Source organism: Pleurodeles waltl, chromosome 3_1, assembly GCF_031143425.1.
Source record: "Pleurodeles waltl isolate 20211129_DDA chromosome 3_1, aPleWal1.hap1.20221129, whole genome shotgun sequence".
Lineage (NCBI taxonomy): Eukaryota > Metazoa > Chordata > Amphibia > Caudata > Salamandridae > Pleurodeles > Pleurodeles waltl.
The window spans coordinates 865,320,936-865,340,169 of record NC_090440.1 but is presented as its reverse complement, the minus strand read 5'-3'; positions in this window follow the sequence as shown (position 1 = coordinate 865,340,169).

Genomic DNA, 19,234 nt, shown 5'->3' with positions numbered 1-19,234 from the left:
GCATTTTGTTCCATGTTTAGGGAGAGAGCACACGCACTTTATTGCTGGTTACTAGGGCGATGCACAGAGTCCTAATGCCAATAAAAAATAGGCTTGACCACAGAAGGCATAAATCTGGGGGGGTTACCCTGCAATAAGGGCCTGGTCCAACAGGTCACGCCTGTGAACTTTTACCCCACTGGTTAGAGAGTGGCTAAGAGATGCCTCAACTCACAGGCTGGTGCCAGGCATAAATGTGGCACCCCAGTGATATCCCCAGAACTCTGATGGACCTGAGGAAGATTTAGAAGAGGACTGCCCTCCTGTTTCAAGACCTGAGAAGACTAGACCTACTTTCCTTGTATCCAGGACCCCAGAAGTGACTCGAGGGTCATAAGGCGGACCTCCTGTTTGGCCTACAGAGACACAACAAGAGAGTCTTTCTTCCTGCATTTCCAGCTGACCAGTTCCATCTGGCTCTGCCAAGGATTCTGATACTGGCCTATGCTGGAGAAACTGTTGACCTCCCAAGTGTTGTCCCTTACGTTTCTGGGCCTTTGGCGTTGGTCAAAGTGTAGTCCTCCCTGCCTAACCATTAAACCTGGGACTCAAAATCTTTTTGTCAACCTTCTGCCTAAAGAACTGTCAAGAAACAGGGACCAACCTGCCAAGCTGATCTCACAAAGGTGCAACACAGCTGGGCCTGACTTCACTGTAGCTCCCACTACATTCTTTTCCTTTTTTAGTGGGACCTCTCAACACTGGACTCTGTCGACGTGGAAACCTCTTCAGCTACAGCCTGCAGCCTTCCCCAACTAAGGACATTTGACTTCCAGAAAAGTCTCTAAGTCGGAACGTAGAAAGTTTTACTGGCATCACTGTTGAAGGAGATCTGATTTACATGAATTACTTCTTGAGTGCAAAACCTAAACTTTTCCCACTCAGAGCTTTTCGGCTACATTGAGACCTCGAGCAGCAGTGTACTGTCCTTGTGGAGCAGGTCTTCGGTTACATATTGCTGCCTTTCATATATATATACACACACACACCAGTAGGTAGTTATAGTTAGGACCATATTTCAATAAAAGAGTGTTTTGTGACTTGCCTATATCGTTGGCACCATTTGATGAATCTTCACAAACATTTTTTTTTTTAAGTGCCCCAGTGATTCTTGTTGTGTATTGAAAGTTTCGGGTGATCCGTTAAGGGGGGGCTGTGAACAAGGTGGGGTCAAAAAATGTGCATTTCTAGGTTAATTCCCATAGGAGTTTTGAACACGACTACAGCCTGAACCGCTGGACAGAATCACACCAAATTTGGCAGAAAGCTACCTTTCGGTATGCAGATAGTGCTTTTGGTTATTTTGTATAATTACAATCAGTAGTTTTTGAGATATTGAAGGGATAATAAATTTGTATATCCGAGGTCGCAAACCCTTCCTGAATAATGACGAGCTTGTGCAGGGAAATGCACACGTCTGATTTGCGTCCAACACTTCAACCAGAAGGTGTTGGCAGCCATTTTTGGATTTGGATTCAGGGTTGGGTGGTTATAGGGGTTTGGCCACAGAACCTGGTTGGCAGCCAATCCCTGTTGTGTGTGGGGTTGGGTATTTATAGCAGGAGGTGCAAGTTATAGTTATCTAAGGGCACGAGTTAGTGTTACTTGAGATAACTCTAACTATAAAAGGTGAATTTCTATAGTTTTGTACGTTTAAAATGTGAGCCTAACTATAATGTCCCTGTAACCCTTGTTTTTTTAAGTGAATTTCTATGTTTTAAAAAAATCCTATTTCCTAAGTATAATGTCCCTGTAACCTTTGTTTTTTACAGTGGATCAGTGAATATATATATATATATATATATATATATATATATATATATATATATGTTGTAACTATAACTACCTACTGGTGACTGCCAGTAGGTTACATGTATGTATATATAAAACAAAGAACACGTCCTCCTTATGGCGCGCTATTTCATGCTGGTGCAGTTCTGGGAAATGGACCTTTCCTCTAAAAATTCCAAAGCAAGCAGTTGATAACAACTGCAACACTGCACTCCAGGAGAAAAAGTTGCTCTTTTCTTTTATTTGCAGTCAGCAAGGTCACCAACCACCACCACCGACACGTTTCATACAAGTGCTGTTTTATATGTTCCACCCACACTGTGTACAAAAAGTACAATGCTCCAAGGGCATGGTCATCAAGATGGCTGATCGCAAGCTCTGAACTTGAGCTCCCCGCCCTCTGCAGACATCCATCATTATCCTTCCGCAGTTCGACTGATCCCGTAGCCAAGGTGAGCTGTGCCTGCTCCAGGACAGCCCCCACAGGGGAACGGCTAGCTGGCTTTGACTGCTGCCCGAGTCCCCTGAAGAACGGAGTTGGACTCTGTTCTGGGCTTGCTGAGGGATGGGCCCAAAGTTGCGGAGCAGCCCTCCCTGTGCATGAAGCTGTTGTTGCCACTGGACGAGTACAGAGGCCTTGCACTTTTGGACATTGAGGCCTGAAGACTGAAGAGAGAGGAGGCCAGGGCTCTGGTCACCTCTGCGACTCCTGCAGATTGTGAGCAGGAGGTGGTGGAGGACACACCAGAATTCACAGTTTAACTGAGCTCCCCTCTTTGTATATTGTGGATTTGCTAACTGGAGTTGTCCAGGCTCCTCCCTGTTCGTCCTTACCATTTGGGCGAGGGCTGGGTGGGGGGGTCTCCACCTGGCCTCCCTGGTGTTGGTGGGGAGGAGGACTCCAGGGCATACTGCTGAAACTACTGAGGATGAGGCTCTGGTAGATGTGCTTATGTTTATACGGGGATGCCAATTTGGGTTCACAGAGCATGTGGGGCTACAAGTAGCGGGAAAGAGCCAGCGGGGCGGGATGGAGGGCTCTAAAGCTGTATCTTTTCTTCCTATCACCCCCATCTTCCTTTTCCTTTTCACATACTAGACCACTAGAAGGAAGGGGACATGTTTTTGGGAGGGGGTGAGTAGTTTTCGTTTCCTAAGGGTTTTTTTCACTTTGTGGTGGCTCACTACTACTGGAGTATCATTTGTGTTTGAGAATTATTTTCGCGACTTTAACATTGTTAATATAGGGAAATAAATTATTAACTTTTTAATAAACTGGTGTGGTTATTGAGGTGAACTGTTTTCCATATCTTATTTGTGATGTTTATGACGTATTCCGTATGACATCCCCTCCAAACAAATTCGGTTTGGTTCATCGAACTGTTTTCCATATGTTATTTGTGATGTTAATGACGTATTCTGTGTGACATCCCCTCAAAACAAATTTGGTTCGGTTCATCGATCTAGTGTGTGAAATCCAATATCCACTCTAAAATATAGCTAGAATGTCTCTGCGTTAACAGTTTTGGTAGCAGAGTTCAGTTACGTATCTTTTTGATGATGTTATTGCTTGCGTCAAAAATCATGAAAAATTAATTTGTGTTTTGATTACTAAGTTTTGAAAATGTTGTTCAAATTTGATCAAATGAGTTGCTAGATGCCTAAAGTGACTTTTTCCCGGTCCTTGGAGGTTCCCTGGATTGATAGGGAGTGTTCTTAGCGTTCTCTTGATAGACTGAGTGAGTAGATTATGCACTTGCAAAGCTTTAGCTAATTTGCAGTTGATGAGTTATTTTTGAGTTTTTAGGGGAGTTGGCGTACTCCAGAAGAGAAAATACTGTTAAAAGAGAGTTGGCGTATGTGAGTAGGGAAGTCGGCGAACTTCACATGTGTGCTTGGGAAAATTGTCTACGTGGTTGTTGATAAGTCCTGATGGAAGAGGTCTAAGACTCTGGAGCATATTGAAAAGTGTAGTGAGACACTTGGTTTATGTTGTAATTTGTCTATTTAGTAGACCAATCGGGAGTGGTTGGTAAGTCGAGTTTGCAAGTTAAATTGAGTGTTTGAAATTTTCGACTGAGATTTGGCAAGTTCTATGTACACCAGAACTGTCTCCATCGATCAGTTGAGGGTGAAATTTGCAGGTCGAATTTTGCTTGCGAATCTGGGTAACTGTGAAAAAGAATAGCTGCAAGAGCAAAAGCCGATAGTGAAATTTAGAAGGTTCCAGGAGCGATTGTGTTACCCTACCTTTAGTAAATAGACAAAATTGTTTTCTTTTGGTTTTGAAGAAGTGCTTGTGATTCACTTTTGATTTTAGTTTGAGTGTTTTGAGTCTTGGGAGACTAGCTGCAAGACTTTATCAGCCGCTGTGTGTGAGTGTGAGGTCAGTTTTGTGCCGCGCTGGGATAGGTTGGGTAGCGAGAAGGGTTGCACACGGATTAGGGGACAATCGTGTAGTGCGACTGGACGACAAGGGTATCAAAGAGGATTGTAGTGACCTCCTAATTATTGTTTTTGAATGGATTTTGTGAAAACATGAAGTTTTTTAGTTTTTCAAAGCTTTTAAAAGTGCACTTAGAGGAGATGAGTACATTCCAGCAAGGGAAGGAGAAATTTGTCCGCCAGAAGGTACTCCAGCATATATTGTGATTGAGGAGAAAGGCACTGGACCATGTCTTTGGTTTCAACACTGGATTAAGATTACAAAAAAGAAAGGTTGTTTAGCTTTTCCTGAAAATGGTACTTTTAATTTGTGCATTTTGGAGAATTTGAGATGTATGGTCTGAGACCACCTCCGAGACTAGCTCAGTTCGAGGCTTTGGTGATCTGGGAGTTAGTAGCCAGACAGCAACAGTCTTTGAAATTTGAGAGGAGAATGAGAAGGGAAGAAAAGTCACTAGCAGGAGCTAGATGGGACAGTGAGCAGAGACAGTGTAAACTCGATACTTTACAAGGTGTTCGACTGTTTCCAGCATTGACAAAGGGCAATGAAAATTAGACAAATAAGGTTTCAAAGAAGGCTAAAAAGAGTTCTTCAGCAGTCAAGGAGCAGACATCAAATGGGCCTAAAAGGGTTTTGTTCAATTATGATGAATCGGACGATGATGAGTTTATTACACAGATTTTGAGAAATCGTCCACCACCATATGTGGCTCAAGAAGGTCCTGGCACTAATGATATAAGTCCTGCTGCACCGATACCAGCTGTAGTGTCACAGAGTTCAAATCAGAGTGATCATAACACAACTGAGAGTTCTGTACGGGTTGATCCTGACATGAATCAGAGTTCAGGACAGAGTTCACAGGGCTCAGGTCATACTAGTCCTTTCGGGCAAGTACCGATGCAGAGTAGCTTTAATCATTTAACAGACAATGGACAGCTACCAGAGATAAATATTCCTGAGATTTATCAAGGTGTTCCGATTGTGAAGACGACTACTAATTTAGTGTTATCTGTGAGTCATAATCCACAAGAGCTGAGATTGATTCAGAAAGAGTATACTACGATATTGTTACCACAGTTACAGTATATGGGAATAATGCATCCTTAGAATGTAGAAACCAGAAGCCCAGATGTGATATCAGTGCCAATTACATTTGGTCTACCTATGCCTTTATATGTTCAGGACAACAGTGGTGTAGTGAATCAAGGAGTTCAAATTCAGGATGGCAACATTGGGTTTATGTCATCTATGGGACAGTCAAGGTCTTTAATAGCTCTGTCTCCTGTCAGAAATTCTGAAATAATTGGATCATGTAGTGGTCAGGAGAGGAGATTATTGACTCCACAATGTGTGAGTCCAATGCAGAAGCAATTACAGAGTGTTCAGTCTGATACTGTTCCGTTGAAAGGTCTGACTGCACAGGAAATAACAAAATGGTTAGAAGATTTGAGTGTTTTAAAGTTCCAGAGAATCAAAATAAGGGAGATAAAGTTATAAACAAAACAACATTATAAATGGACGCAGGTGAACTTCTTGAAGGGACAATGGGAGTAAATAGACTTGAATCATATACTGAAGCCCAGTTGAGATACCTGTGTAAGTTCATTACAGAGGGAGCAGCTGAAGTACATCAGCATCTACAGGAATTAGCAGACAAATACGAAATAGATATTACAAAAATGAACAACCTGAAGAGAAGTTATAGATTACATTTTGCCACAGAAGATTTTGAACACATGAGGTCTGCAGGGATGAAAACACACCTTAGGAAATTACTTGAGAGAGTACAAATTTGGAGAGCACTGGAAAAATGGGAAGGCAGATGGGTCAAGAAAAGAGAAAGGACAAAGAAAGATCTAGATACTCCTCATGTAGATATAACGCAGACAAGAGAACCAGCGAAGATGTTGTCAATGAGAGAAACTCCAGGAGGTAATTTTGTACATGCATTGTGGAAAAGGAGTGATATTTTGAGTTTTACAAGTGATTACCCTAGGTTGTGAGAGAAACCAGTGGAATGGTATCAGCAGACATACAGGTTTGTGAAACTTGCGAAATGCCTGTGGGAGGACTGGAATACTCTCTTTGATATTGTTGTTCCAGCAGATTTGTGGACTGAGTGTAAAAGGGGTGTAGATTGGCCAACAAGTGAACTACAAAGAGATCTGAAAACAGGTGCACCATCTCCTGAAGTAATGAAATATTACTATAAGGTCATTGTGTTCCTGAAGACGAGAATTACGCCGAAGAACATTGATTGGCAATGCACAGATATAACAGCTCAGGAAGGGAAAGAGTTGATCCATGCGTACTATCAAAAGGTTGTTAAAAGCGTTTAAACATTACAGTGGTACAGAAACAATTCAGCCAAAAGACATGATTCATTTTGTGTTCAGGTTTGTTGAAGGATTCAGACCACAGATTGACCAGATGATTAAGAGTCATTTGATTTGTTAGCAAGCAAAACCGATTGATGAGGTGTTGCAGTATGCAAAATACTGTAGTGATGAGATTGAATTGAAACAGAGGAAGTTGAAAGAGAAAGCGATAGTGATCCAGATTAAAGCTGCACCGACAGGAATTCAAGGGAGTTTTCAACAGCAGCTGCAGGGAAATGGTATATTTCAGAATCAAGGCAGATGTAGAGGATGTGGTGGAATGACACTTCTGGTTGTTAATCAAGGTATATATTTTGATTCAGTGATGATGCAAGGAGAGCAGCAGAGAGAAAGAATGTTACCTTGTCATGTTTGCGGGGCAATTGGACATTGGAAACGGCAGTGCCCAATGTTGAATCAAGGGGGTGATGTTCAACAGACAAATGGTATCAATACTTTTCAGACCATGAGAGGGCCAGGAACGAGAGGTCAAATTCAAAATTTCCAGAATTATATAAATCCAATGCAGGGTTTCCACCCCTTACAGCCAATGCAGCAAGTGCAAAATGTACAACCGCAGGTACAACAAGTACAAATGCCCTAGGAACAGCAGTTCTCAAGCAGAGTGACTCAAGTCCAGTGTCACTCTTGGGAAGGAATCTGTTGTGTAAAACAAGATGCTCAATTACTTGTACAGGTGAGGGAATTGAGATTCAATCAAACAGTGATGATGAAGACTTGACACTTACTGTTAACAATGAGTCGGTATCTGGGAAATTTCCTTTGATTAGTTTAGATGAGCCAGAGGTTGAAGAAACACCTTTGATTAATTTCTTCCCAGTTTTTTAAATAAAAGATCTTCTGTTAGATTTGCAGAAGACTGTTTAGTCTAGAGTCTATGTTCTTTCAGGAAAGGATATTGGGTTGATCAAAGGAGTAGAACCAGACAGAGTTGCAGTGACGTTGAATGTGGTTTTCTCTCAGACTCTACAATATCGGATGACAATAGAGGCAATTGAAGGTATAAGACCTTTGATAGAACAATTGGTGGAGAAAGGAATTTTGAGAGAGGTGTTGAGTAGCCTGTGCAATTTACCAATAATGGGTTTGAGAAAACAATGTGGGAAAATTAGTCTTGTACAGGATTTGAGTAAAATAAATTACATTGTGATTAAGTGTTGTCCAATTGTGCCAAATCCTGCTGTGATTATGTTTCAGATTCCATGGGATGCTGAGTGATTTACTGTGTTAGACTTGTGTCAAGCATTTTTCTCCGTGCCTCTTCATGAGGACAATAGATATCTCTTTTGTTTTACATTTTTGGGCAAAGTCTACTGTTGGTATCGAATTCCACAGGGGTTTTCAGAGTCACCATCAATATTCAACCTGATCTTGAAAAATAATCTAGAGTCATTGGTGATGCCATTGGTGCAATACATAGATGATTTACTAATTGCATCAAAGACAAAAGTTGGATGTAAATATGATACGATTGCATTGTTGAATTTCCATGGAGACAATAGTTATAAAGTGTCCCCTACTAAATTGCAGTATTGTCAGAAAGAGGTGAAATATTTGGGTCATCTGATTGAGTAGGGAACTAAGAGGATTTTGAGAGAGAGTTGCGACAGTTTTGCAGATGAAAGTTCCAAGTACACAAAAAGATGTGGGAATATTTCTGGGAATGGTTGGTTATTGTCGTCATTGGATTCCAAATTTCTCCGTTATTTTGAGGCCCTTGCAGAGATTGACTCATAAAGATGTTTCCAATCCTATAATGATGGATGTGGAGTGTATGAGAGCATTCACTGAACTGAAAGAGAGTTTGTGTCAAGCTCCAGCTTTAGGTATGCCTGATTACACTAAAAGTTCTCTGTTGTTTTGTCATGAACGTGATGCATGTTCTTTGTCTGTTTTGACTTAGACACGTGGTGGTGTCAATCGTCCAGTAGCATATTTTTCAGCTACTTTGGATCCGGTTGCAGCAGCTTTACCAGGATTCTTGTGGTCCGTTGCAGCAGTAGAGCAGAGTATTGCTCATGGTGAGAATATTGTAATGGGATACCCTCTTACTGTGAGGGTGCCCCGTTCAATAGAAATTCTGTTGACACATTCAAAAACACAGTATCTGACCAATGCTAGATTGACCAGATATGAGACTGCAATCCTGGAGTCGCCTAATGTGATGATCAAAGATATACAATGCTTAACCCAGCAACTTTACTTTAAGTTGAAAATGCTGGTTCAGATAAATTGGATGATACTGAACATGATTGTTTGGAGATTACAGAGTTATGCACAAAACCCAGAGCAGATATTAGAGACAACAGCCTGGAAGACAATGATCAAATTATCTTTGATGATGGTTCCTGCTTAAGAGATAATGTGGGCACTTTGAGAGCAGGATATGCTGTATGTACGATCACTGGCATACTGGAAGCTTCACGGCAATGGGGAGTGTTTTCTGCACAAGTAGCAGAATTGGTGCCTCTTATCAGAGTGTGCCAGATTTCGAGTCAGATGAAAGTGACGATCAATACACACAGTCAAAATGGATTTGGCATTGTGCATGACTGGTCAGATATGGTCACAGAGAGGTTTCCTAAGTTCTTCTGGTTCACCATTATGAAATGGTGAAAAAATTCATGGGTTGTTACAAGCAGTTCAGAAGCCTGAGAAAATTGCTGTGGTGAAATGCAGTGTACATCAGAGGTCACAAGATTACGTGTCATTAGGAAATGCATATGCACCCTGAATGGCATATCTTTCAAAGGAAATTGGGAATTTTTACCTGAAAATGATGACGTGTATACAAATTTTGATATGCAAATTATTTATACTCTGGAAGAGCTGAGAGCTCTAAAAGACAATGGAGGTCATTTCAACCCTGGCGGTACAGGACCGCCAGGGCTGAAATGACGAAAGCACCGCCAACAGGCTTGCGGTGCTTCCAAGGTCATTACGACCGCGGCGGAAGCAGCCGGCGGTTTCCCGCCACAATGGCCCCGGCGGTAGTAATCCGCCAGGGCAGCGCTGCCCAGGGGATTACGAGTCCCCCTACCGCCAGCCTTTTCCTGGCGGTTGGCTGGTGGTACGAGGAGTTGTGGGGCTCCTGGGGGCCCCTGCACTGCCCATGCCACTGGCATGGGCCCCATGTGGCTTTTCACTGTCTGCTCTGTAGACAGTGAAAAGCTCGACGGGTGCAACTGCACCCGTCGCACGGGCGCAACACCGCCGTCTCCATTTGGAGCCGGCTCCCATGTTGCGGCCCACATCCCTGCTGGGCCAGCAGGCAGAAACTCTGTTTCCGCCCGCCGGCCCAGCGGGGATGTCATAATGGGCACCGCGGGAGTGCATTGGCGGCCGCACAGCGGTTACAACCGCCGCCCGCCAATGTTGTAATGAGGGCCAATGTTTCTAAAGAAGAACTCAAGGATTGGATCGAACTTAAATTTGTCCAGAGGGAATATGACGTCTTGGTGACAGCAGAGGGGAAGGTAGTTTTGGCAAACAGTCTACTGACTCAAATGGCTAGATACCATCATGGTCAAGCAACATAGGGAGAGATGCAATGGTTTGGAGGTTTAAGCACCACTGGTTTAATCCAAAATTTAGACAGGTTGCCGAAGCAGTTTGCCGTAGATGGATTGTCTACCAACAAATGAATGTTGGTAAAGTGACAGTGGTTAATATGGGACACATTGGCATGGCAGGAGGACCATTTAGTGGCATGCAAATGGATTTCATTGAGATGCCTGCATGTACTGGTTTGAAGTATGTGTTGATGATTGTGTGCATTTTCAGTCACTTAGTTGAGGCTTACCCTACAAGGAGAAATTATAGTCTCACAGTACCTAAATTACTGCTTAAAGAGTTAATTCCCAATTCAGTTTCCTGGCCTCTGTGGAATCAGATAGAGGAAGCCACTTCAACAAAGAAGAGGTAAAGTTGCTATGTTCAGCTTTAAACATTGAGCAGAAACTCCATTGTAGTTACCGCCCAGAAGCTTCAGGATTCGTAGAGCAGATGAATGGAACTCTAAAGTCCAGACTTGCAAAGATGTGTGCATCCACAAACTTGAAATGGCCAGATGCTTTGTTGTTGGTTCTAATGTCAATAAGAAGTAACCCTGACAAGAAAACAGGATTGTCGCCCCATGAGATCCTCATGGGTAGAGCCATGAGACTACCAGCAGTACCTGCAAATTCTCTTATAAATATTACAGATGACATGATGTTAGATTACTGCAAAGGCCTAACTGATGTGGTTTGATCTTTTTCTCATCAGGTGGAAGCAACCACACTTCAACAATCTCAAGGTCTAGGACATGATCTGAAAGCTGCTGACTAGGTTGTCATTTATAAGCATGTGAGGAAGTTGTGCTTGGAGCCAAGGTGGAAAGGACCCTACCAGGTGATAGTGATAACAACAACAGCTGTGAAGTGTGCAGGTTTACCGAACTGGGTGCATGCAAGCCACACTCGGAAGGTGAACAATCCCACCCACAGAGCGAGAAGAGGAGCTGTTGAGACAACCTGCAGCTAAATGTATTCCAGGACAAGAGAGAGAAAGAAAGGAAATGGAGGTTGTACCTGGAAGCGTTCCAATTGATTTACCTACTCCTGTGTCAGACGAAGTGGAGAATATCCTGCAAGAGGAGGGTGAATCATCCACAAATGAAGTGGTAAAAGAACCGATCAAATGAGAACAAGAGAGAGTACCAGTCGAGAGAAACATTGCTCAGAGGAGGGTGTTCTCAGAAGCAGGTTGTCTGACAAACTAGACTGAACAAGTGACTGACCCCAATGGGAAGTGAGTTGAGGCTAATCCAAGCCTAAAGGTTTGACTCCTCCTGAACCAGTTGCGGTAATGTCAAAGGAGAAGAGTTCGAGTTTGATTCTGAAAAGAGTATAAACAAGAAGGCCTTTGAAAGGTGACAACTGGCCAAAGAAGACCTCAGAAGCAGGGAAAATAAATGTGGTTCCACCAATTCAAGAAGAAAAGAAGCTAAATGAAGGAGAAGATCTCAGTGAAGAAGAAGCTGGCAATAATCAAGAGTGAAAAGGAAGAGAGTTGCAAAACAGAAATATTCTGGTCCGGAATGAGCATATGTAACTACAAATGAATGTCAAGAAGAGTTTTTTTAATTTTTGTTTTGATAGAGACATTCCGGATTTATATTTTGGTACGTGAAGAGAAAAGGGAAAAGCTGATGCTGAGTTTTTGAGAAAAAAATTAATTAAAATAATTTGATGAAGTAGTACCTGAACAGATTTTGATAACCTGACTTGACAAGCTATTAAACTGATTTGACAGATTTTTGCCAGATTTTAGCAAGGAGGATCCTGATGGTGTGAATGAACTTTCTTTAAAAAAAATACAATTTGGAGGGATCGAGGATTGAAGATTGAAGTTGAAAGTTGAAGATTTTTTGAACATATTGGGGGTCATTCTGACCTCGGCGGTAAAAGGCGCTTACCGCCGGTCAGAAGACATCAACAAAAGTCTGCCACACCAACGGCCAGCGAAAAACTGGCGATGACCAAACCTCCACCGTCACGCCAACAGAAATACGCCCATGCCATTCCGACCCACAAATCCCCGCCTCGGTCTTTCAACCGCGGTATTCCATTGGCGGTACACACCGCCGCGCTCAAAATACACACACCTCTACAAAACACAGCCACATTGGACAATTCAAAATACACACACCTGAGACACATACACACACCACTCCCACACACCCAATTAAATATAAAACACACACCCACATCACCCACAAACCCTTACGACCACAATTGCGACTGAAGGACAGAGATAGACAGCACAGAATAGAGTAGACCATCACACAGAGGCAAATCACAACATCACCCACACAATATCCACGCACAAAACACCATACACCACCACACTCACCACACTCTAGAACACATACACCCCCCCTCACCTCATCCACACCACCCCATGGCACCCCAAAGACACCCCAGGTTCTCTGACGCAGAACTCAGGGTCATGGTGGAGGAAATAGTTCGGGTAGAGCCCCAGCTCTTCGGGACACAGGTGCAGCACACCACCATTGCCAGGAAGATGGAGCTATGGCAAAGAATAGTGGACAGGGTCAACGCTGTGGGACAGCATCCACGAAATCGGGATGACATCAGGAAGCGGTGGAACGACCTACGGGGGAAGGTGCGTTCCATGGTATCAAGGCACAACATCGCGGTGCAGAAGACCGACGGCGGACCCCCACCTACTCCCCCAGAATTCACAGCATGGGAGGAGGAAGTCTTGCACATCCTGCATCCTGAGGGCCTCGCAGGAGTAGGCGGAGGAATGGACTCTGGTAAGTCAAATCTTCACTACTTCATTCCCCCCACCCCACCTGCATGCCAAATCATACCCCCACCCCCATCACACCAACTCCTTGCAAATGGCTCACCATCACAACCCACCCATCCCAAAACCTAGCCCTGCATGCGTCCACAAAGCATGGACACCCATCACCAAAGCATGGCCACTGCACATACCCATCTCCCACACAAGCCACCGTCACAAAAGCCCCCACAAGGGAATGCCAGCACTGGGGTACACGGCCACCCACCCATTACACGAAATGGCACACACAGAAGCAATAACCATACTCTTATACCCCTGCAGGACCCGAACGCCACCACACCGCCCAGGAGGGTCCAGAGATGTCCATCCCACCCCCAGAAGAGGCCCCCAGTGATGACAGCAGCTCTGTCTCCCTGGACCCAGATGACCAGCCCGGCCCATCGGGGACCTCGGGACAGTCGGTTCCCCACAGACAGCCACAGGCTACAGGAGACCTAACCCCCTCTGGGAACACCAGCACAGCTCCCACCCAGCAGGCCCATGCCTCTGTCTCCAGGACACGTCAATCAGCGGTGTGTCCACCACTACAGGGCACCCAGGTTGACCCACCACCCCAACAACAACAGGGACCTGGGGGCAGTGGTAGTGGGCACACGGTCCAGGGGACAGCGGCCCAGGGAAACAGGGGAACTGGGAGGGCTGCTGTGCGACAGGGGGGGGACAGGCCCAGGGAACCGACTCTCCAAGAGGCCCTCTCCTCTATCATGGGAGCATACCACCGCTCCCAGGAGACGATGGCTACGGTACTGGCCAGGTTCCAGGAGATCCAGGTACTGCAGGAGGAACAGTACATGGGGTTCAGAGAGGAACTGAGAAACATTAGTTCCGCAATGGGGACCATCGTCGTGGCCCTTAACCAGATAGTCACCACATTGCGGGACCATGTGGCACCACAAAGGGCCCCTGTCACTAGCATGGACCCAGACCAGGCTACCACCTCCGCCGGCGCTAGTGGACAGGAGGCCCCCACACAATGACAGGCCACCAGAACCCCACCTCCTGCAGGAGAAGAAACACCCCGCAAGCGGTACTTGAGATCTCAGAAGAAGACAGAGTAGGATGCCAAGACCCCCGCCAGCAAACGATACCCCCTGATGTCATCCCACTGTCCCACATTGTCACCCTGTCCAAACTTAAACTGCCCCTGCTCCATCCTTCCACAGGCATTCTGTATGGACAATGCACCTGTGAGACTGAAAACTGGACCCTGCCATGGACATTACTCCACCATCACCCATCACCGTTTTACAATCATGTCCCTAAATTTAGCACTTTAATAAAATCACTTATTGCACTTAAAAAATCTGGAGTCTGCTTGTATTTTGAACAAATGTATTAGACATAACGGTGCCAAAATGTTCAGTTACATTGTGATGACAACATACCACTGTCACACAGCTGTAGTCCATGGGCAAACAAACCAGAGGTCACGCAGTGGGGCCCACAGCTCTGAAAACGGAAGGGAAAGTCACAACTCAGTTAACAGGAACTGGGGGGAAACACATACAGTAGAGAGGCAGGAGACTTACTTTAAGTAAATGTAAAATAGCAGGGTTGATTCGTACCTGTGTGCTACTGAAAATACTGTTGTATCACTGTGTCCCTGTTGTCTGTGTCGTCCCCGTCGTCTTCCTCCTCTTCACTCTCCACAGGCTCCACAGCTGCTACAACACCACCATCTGGACCATCCTCCTGCAGGAAAGGCACCTGGCGTCGCAAAGCCAGGTTGTGAAGCATACAGCAGGCCACGATGATATGGCACACCTTCTTTGGTGAGTACATTAGGGATCCACCTGTCATATGCAGGCACCTAAACCTGGCCTTCAGGAGGCCGAAGGTCCGCTTGATCACCCTCCTAGTACGCCCATGGGCCTCATTGTACCGTTCCTCTGCCCTTGTCCTGGGATTCCTCACTGGGGTCAGTAGCCACGACAGGTTGGGGTAACCAGAGTCACCAATTAGCCACACACGGTCTCTCTGTAGCTGTTCCATCACATAAGGGATGCTGCTATTTCGCATGATGTACGCGTCATGCACTGACCCAGGGAACTTGGGATTTACATGGGAGATGTACTGGTCAGCCAAACAGACCACCTGGACATTCATCGAATGATAACTTTTTCTGTTCCTGTACACCTGCTCACTTTCACTGGGGGGAACCAAAGCCACATGGGTCCCATCAATGGCACCAATGATGTTGGGGATATGTCCAAGGGCATAGAAATCACCCTTCACTGTAGCCAAATCGCCCACCTCAGGGAAAACAATGTAGCTCCGCATGTATTTCATCAGGGCAGACAACACTCTGTACAAAACCTTAGAAAACATAGGCTGAGACATCCCTGATGATATGGCCACTGTTGTTTGGAATGATCCACTTGCCAAAAAATGGAGTACTGACAGAACCTGCACCAGAGGGGGAATCCCTGTGGGTTGGCGAATGGGGGACATCAGGTCTGGCTCCAGCTGGGCACACAGTTCCTGTATAGTGGCTCGGTCAAGTCTGTATGTCAGTATGACATGTCTTTCTTCCATTGTCGACAGGTCCACCAGCAGTCTGTACACTGGAACATTCCTCCATCTCCTCGCAAGTCCCAGCGGACGGTGCCTAGGAAGGACAACATGGAGCACAGAGTCAAGCAACCCACAGGTACGTAACCACAGCTTGCACAGAACACGATTCGCTATGCATTGAATGGCTTGTATGATTGGCAATGCAAGGCATAGGCCTGTGTGACGCAGTAGAAATTAAGCCATGTGGGTCCTTGAAATGGCGGCTGCCTGACCTGTGAAGTGTGACAATGGGATGTGAGGTCAATGCGCTGGCGTGGCACACCGTGGCGGTAGGCGGTCGAAGACCGCGGCGCAAAGCAGCATTGGTTAACATTGAACCTTATGGGTCTCAGGAGCCAATGACGATGTGCGCCGGCGGTCGCGGTATGCACCGCCGCGGGCGTGACTGCCATTTGCTATCTGCTTAATCACTCGAGACCTGATCATCCACAGGAGAGGACCTATACTGCAAGTGCTGCTGTGACCTCGGTCTGGAAGAGACAATGGCTGCTGCGACTGGGGAAAGGGCCCCTGCCTTCACATCTGAGGAATTGGAGAAACTTGTTGATGGGGTCCTCTCCCAGTATGCGCTACTCTACGGTCCTCCAGACCAACAGGTAAGTACACTGGGACCATGCTTTGGGGGCAATGCCTGTGTTGAGTGGGGTGGATGAAAGATGGTGGGGAGGGGAGCGAATGAGGCATGCATCGCACGACAGATGAGAGCATGTGCCATATGGCAACATTGGGGAGGGGGGGCCACTCACATCGACCATGCAGAAAATGATGATATTTATTTTCCCACCCTGTCCATGTCACATAGGTCAGAGCCCATCAGAAAATCGACATTTGGCGTGCCATCGCCAAGGACGTCCGGACCCTGGGGTCCACAACAGACGGGGCACCCACTGCCGAAAGAGGTGGGAGGACATCCGCCGCGGGAGCAGAAAGACCGCGGAGGCTCTGCTGGGGATGGCCTCCCAACCTAGGAGGGGTGCCACACGGCAATTGACCCCCCGATGTCCCGGATCCTGGCGGTGGCCTACCCCGATTTGGATGGGCGCGTGAGGACATCACAGCAGACACATGGGGGTGAGTACCAGCACATTCTGCTATATTAGCGCACAGTGGAGGTGTCTGGGTGGGGGAGGAGGGCTGTGGGTAACTCTAGGCCAGGGTGATTTCTGTAGGCTAGGCCCCTCCGTAAGGCATGGCCCTGTGCCCCCGCCCCCCACCTCTGTAGGGTGCTAAGTACAGCTATCCATGGCCCTGGGTCACCTATGTGTGCAGTTGTCGTCCATAGGCTTGTAGGCCAAGTCACAATAATTGAGTAGTGTACACCGAGTGCGCGGCGTAGTGCAGGGGGCTTCTGTGTCTGTCCTCTCCGCCAACGGTGTCGCCAATGCATGCACTCAACATGTCATTCTTTCTCCCCCCCCCCTTTTTTTTGGTCTTCCTGTTCATGTGTGCATTAGCATCATCAGGCGGAGAAGTGGCATCGGAGCACGAGGGAGCTGCATCTCACATGGCCCCGGAGGGCCATGCAACCGACTCCGAGATCACCAGTGAGACGGAGGGCGAGGGGAGCTCCACAACGGGGACCCGTGGAGATGTCAGCGACACAGACACGTCCTTGGAAGGGAGCTCCCTTGTGGTGGCGGCAACATCCGTGCCCACCGCTACAACAGATACAGCCGCCACCCAGCGCACCAGCTCCGCCCTCCAAGCAGCCCCTCAGCGTTCGCCCCGTGCCCGCTTGGCCAGGAAGGCGGGCATCTCCTTCGCCCCAGGCACCTCAGGCCCTGCCTCAGTTACCCCTGCTGCCCTCAGTGAGGAGATCATTGACCTCCTCCAGACGCTCATTGTTGGGCAGTCTACCCTTTTGAATGCCATCCAGGGTGTAGAAAGGGAGGTGCACCGGAGCAATGCATACCTGGAGGGCATTCATTCGGGTCAGGCTGCCCATCAGCGATCGTTCAACGCTCTGGCCTCAGCACTGACGGCAGCCATTGTCCCTGTCTCTTGCCTCCCCCCTCCAATTTCTTCATCCCAGTCCCACTCCCCTGTTCCTCTGCCTATCCCAGCCACACCTACAGACCAGCATGCACACACATCAACACCCAAGGGCAGCTCATCCAGACATAAGCACCACAGATCACACAAGCATTCACACATGCAACATCCACATGCAGACATGCCAACAGCCACTGCCTCCTCTGTGTCCCCCTCCTCCTCGTCTCCCTCCTCCCTCCCAGTGACGTCTCCACTCACACCTGCATGCACACCACCATCAGCCAGTACGTCCATCACCAGCACACCCACCAGAACACTCCGCACACGTGCAGTCACCACCCCCACTGCCATTTACAAGTCCCCTGTGTCCTCTCCCAGTGTGTCTGTCACCCCCTCTTCCAAACCACACAAACGCAGGCAGCCACCCACCCAACAGCCATCCACCTCACGACAGCCTCCGTCACAAGCACCTGCACCCAAAGACACCACACTTGACTCTCCTACAACCACATCCTCTTCCTCCACTCCCATACCCACTGCACCTACCCTTCCCACTGCTCCTAAAAAGTTTTTCCTCTCCAAAATTAACCTCTTTGCCTCACCTGACCCACCCCCTCCATCTCGTAAGAGTCCAAACAGCACCTCAGCCACCACAAGCCCTGCACCTACAAGGACCATAGTCCAGGGCTATTGGAGTCCACCAGCTTCTAGGGCAGCAACATCGGCCAGCAGCAAGGGGACAGCCAGCCCACCCCCTGGGAAAAAAACTAAAAAAGGGAAGGGCCGGCGCGAGAGGCCAGAGACTGCAGCCCCCAAAGGCACTACCCTGCCACCGTCACCTGGCACATCCACAAAGGGAGGCAAGGGCCCCAGAGAATCGGCGAAGGAGGGCAAGGGCAGCAGGGCGGACAAGTCCGGCAGCAGGCGAGCTGTCCCGGAGGGCCCCACCAGCCCCATTTCGGGTGTGAAGGAGGACACCCACGGGCCCAGGACTCCAGCACAGGCGGGCCCAGCAAGCGAAAGGTCGGATGGCGACTGAGCAGAAAATATTGGCCCGATCTGGTTCCCTGGGAACACATGTCAAGCACCGCTGAACAGGGCCCCGCCGTGACAAGCACCGCTGAACAGGGCCCCGCCGTGACAAGCACCGCTGAACAGGGCCCCGCCGTGACAAGCACCGCTGAACAGGGCCCCCGCCGTGACAAGCACCGCTGAACAGGGCCCCGCCGTGACAAGCACCGCCGAACTGGGCCCTTCAAGACAAGCACCGCTGAACAGGACCCTTCCTGTCAAGCACCGCTCCGCTGGGCCCTTCCTGTCAAGCACCGCTCCGCTGGGCACCACCGTCTCTGCACCGCTCCGCTGGGCACTTCCTGTCAAGCACCACTCCGCTGGGCCCTTCCTGTCAAGCACCGCTCCGCTGGGCCCTTCATCTCAAGCACCGCTCCGCTGGGCACCGCCGTCTCTGCACCGCTCCGCTGGGCACTTCCTGTCAAGCACCGCTCCGCTGGGCCCTTCCTGTCAAGCACCGCTCCGCTGGGCACCGCCATCTCTGCACCGCTCCGCTGGGCACTTCCTGTCAAGCACCGCTCCGCTGGGCCCTTCATCTCAAGCACCG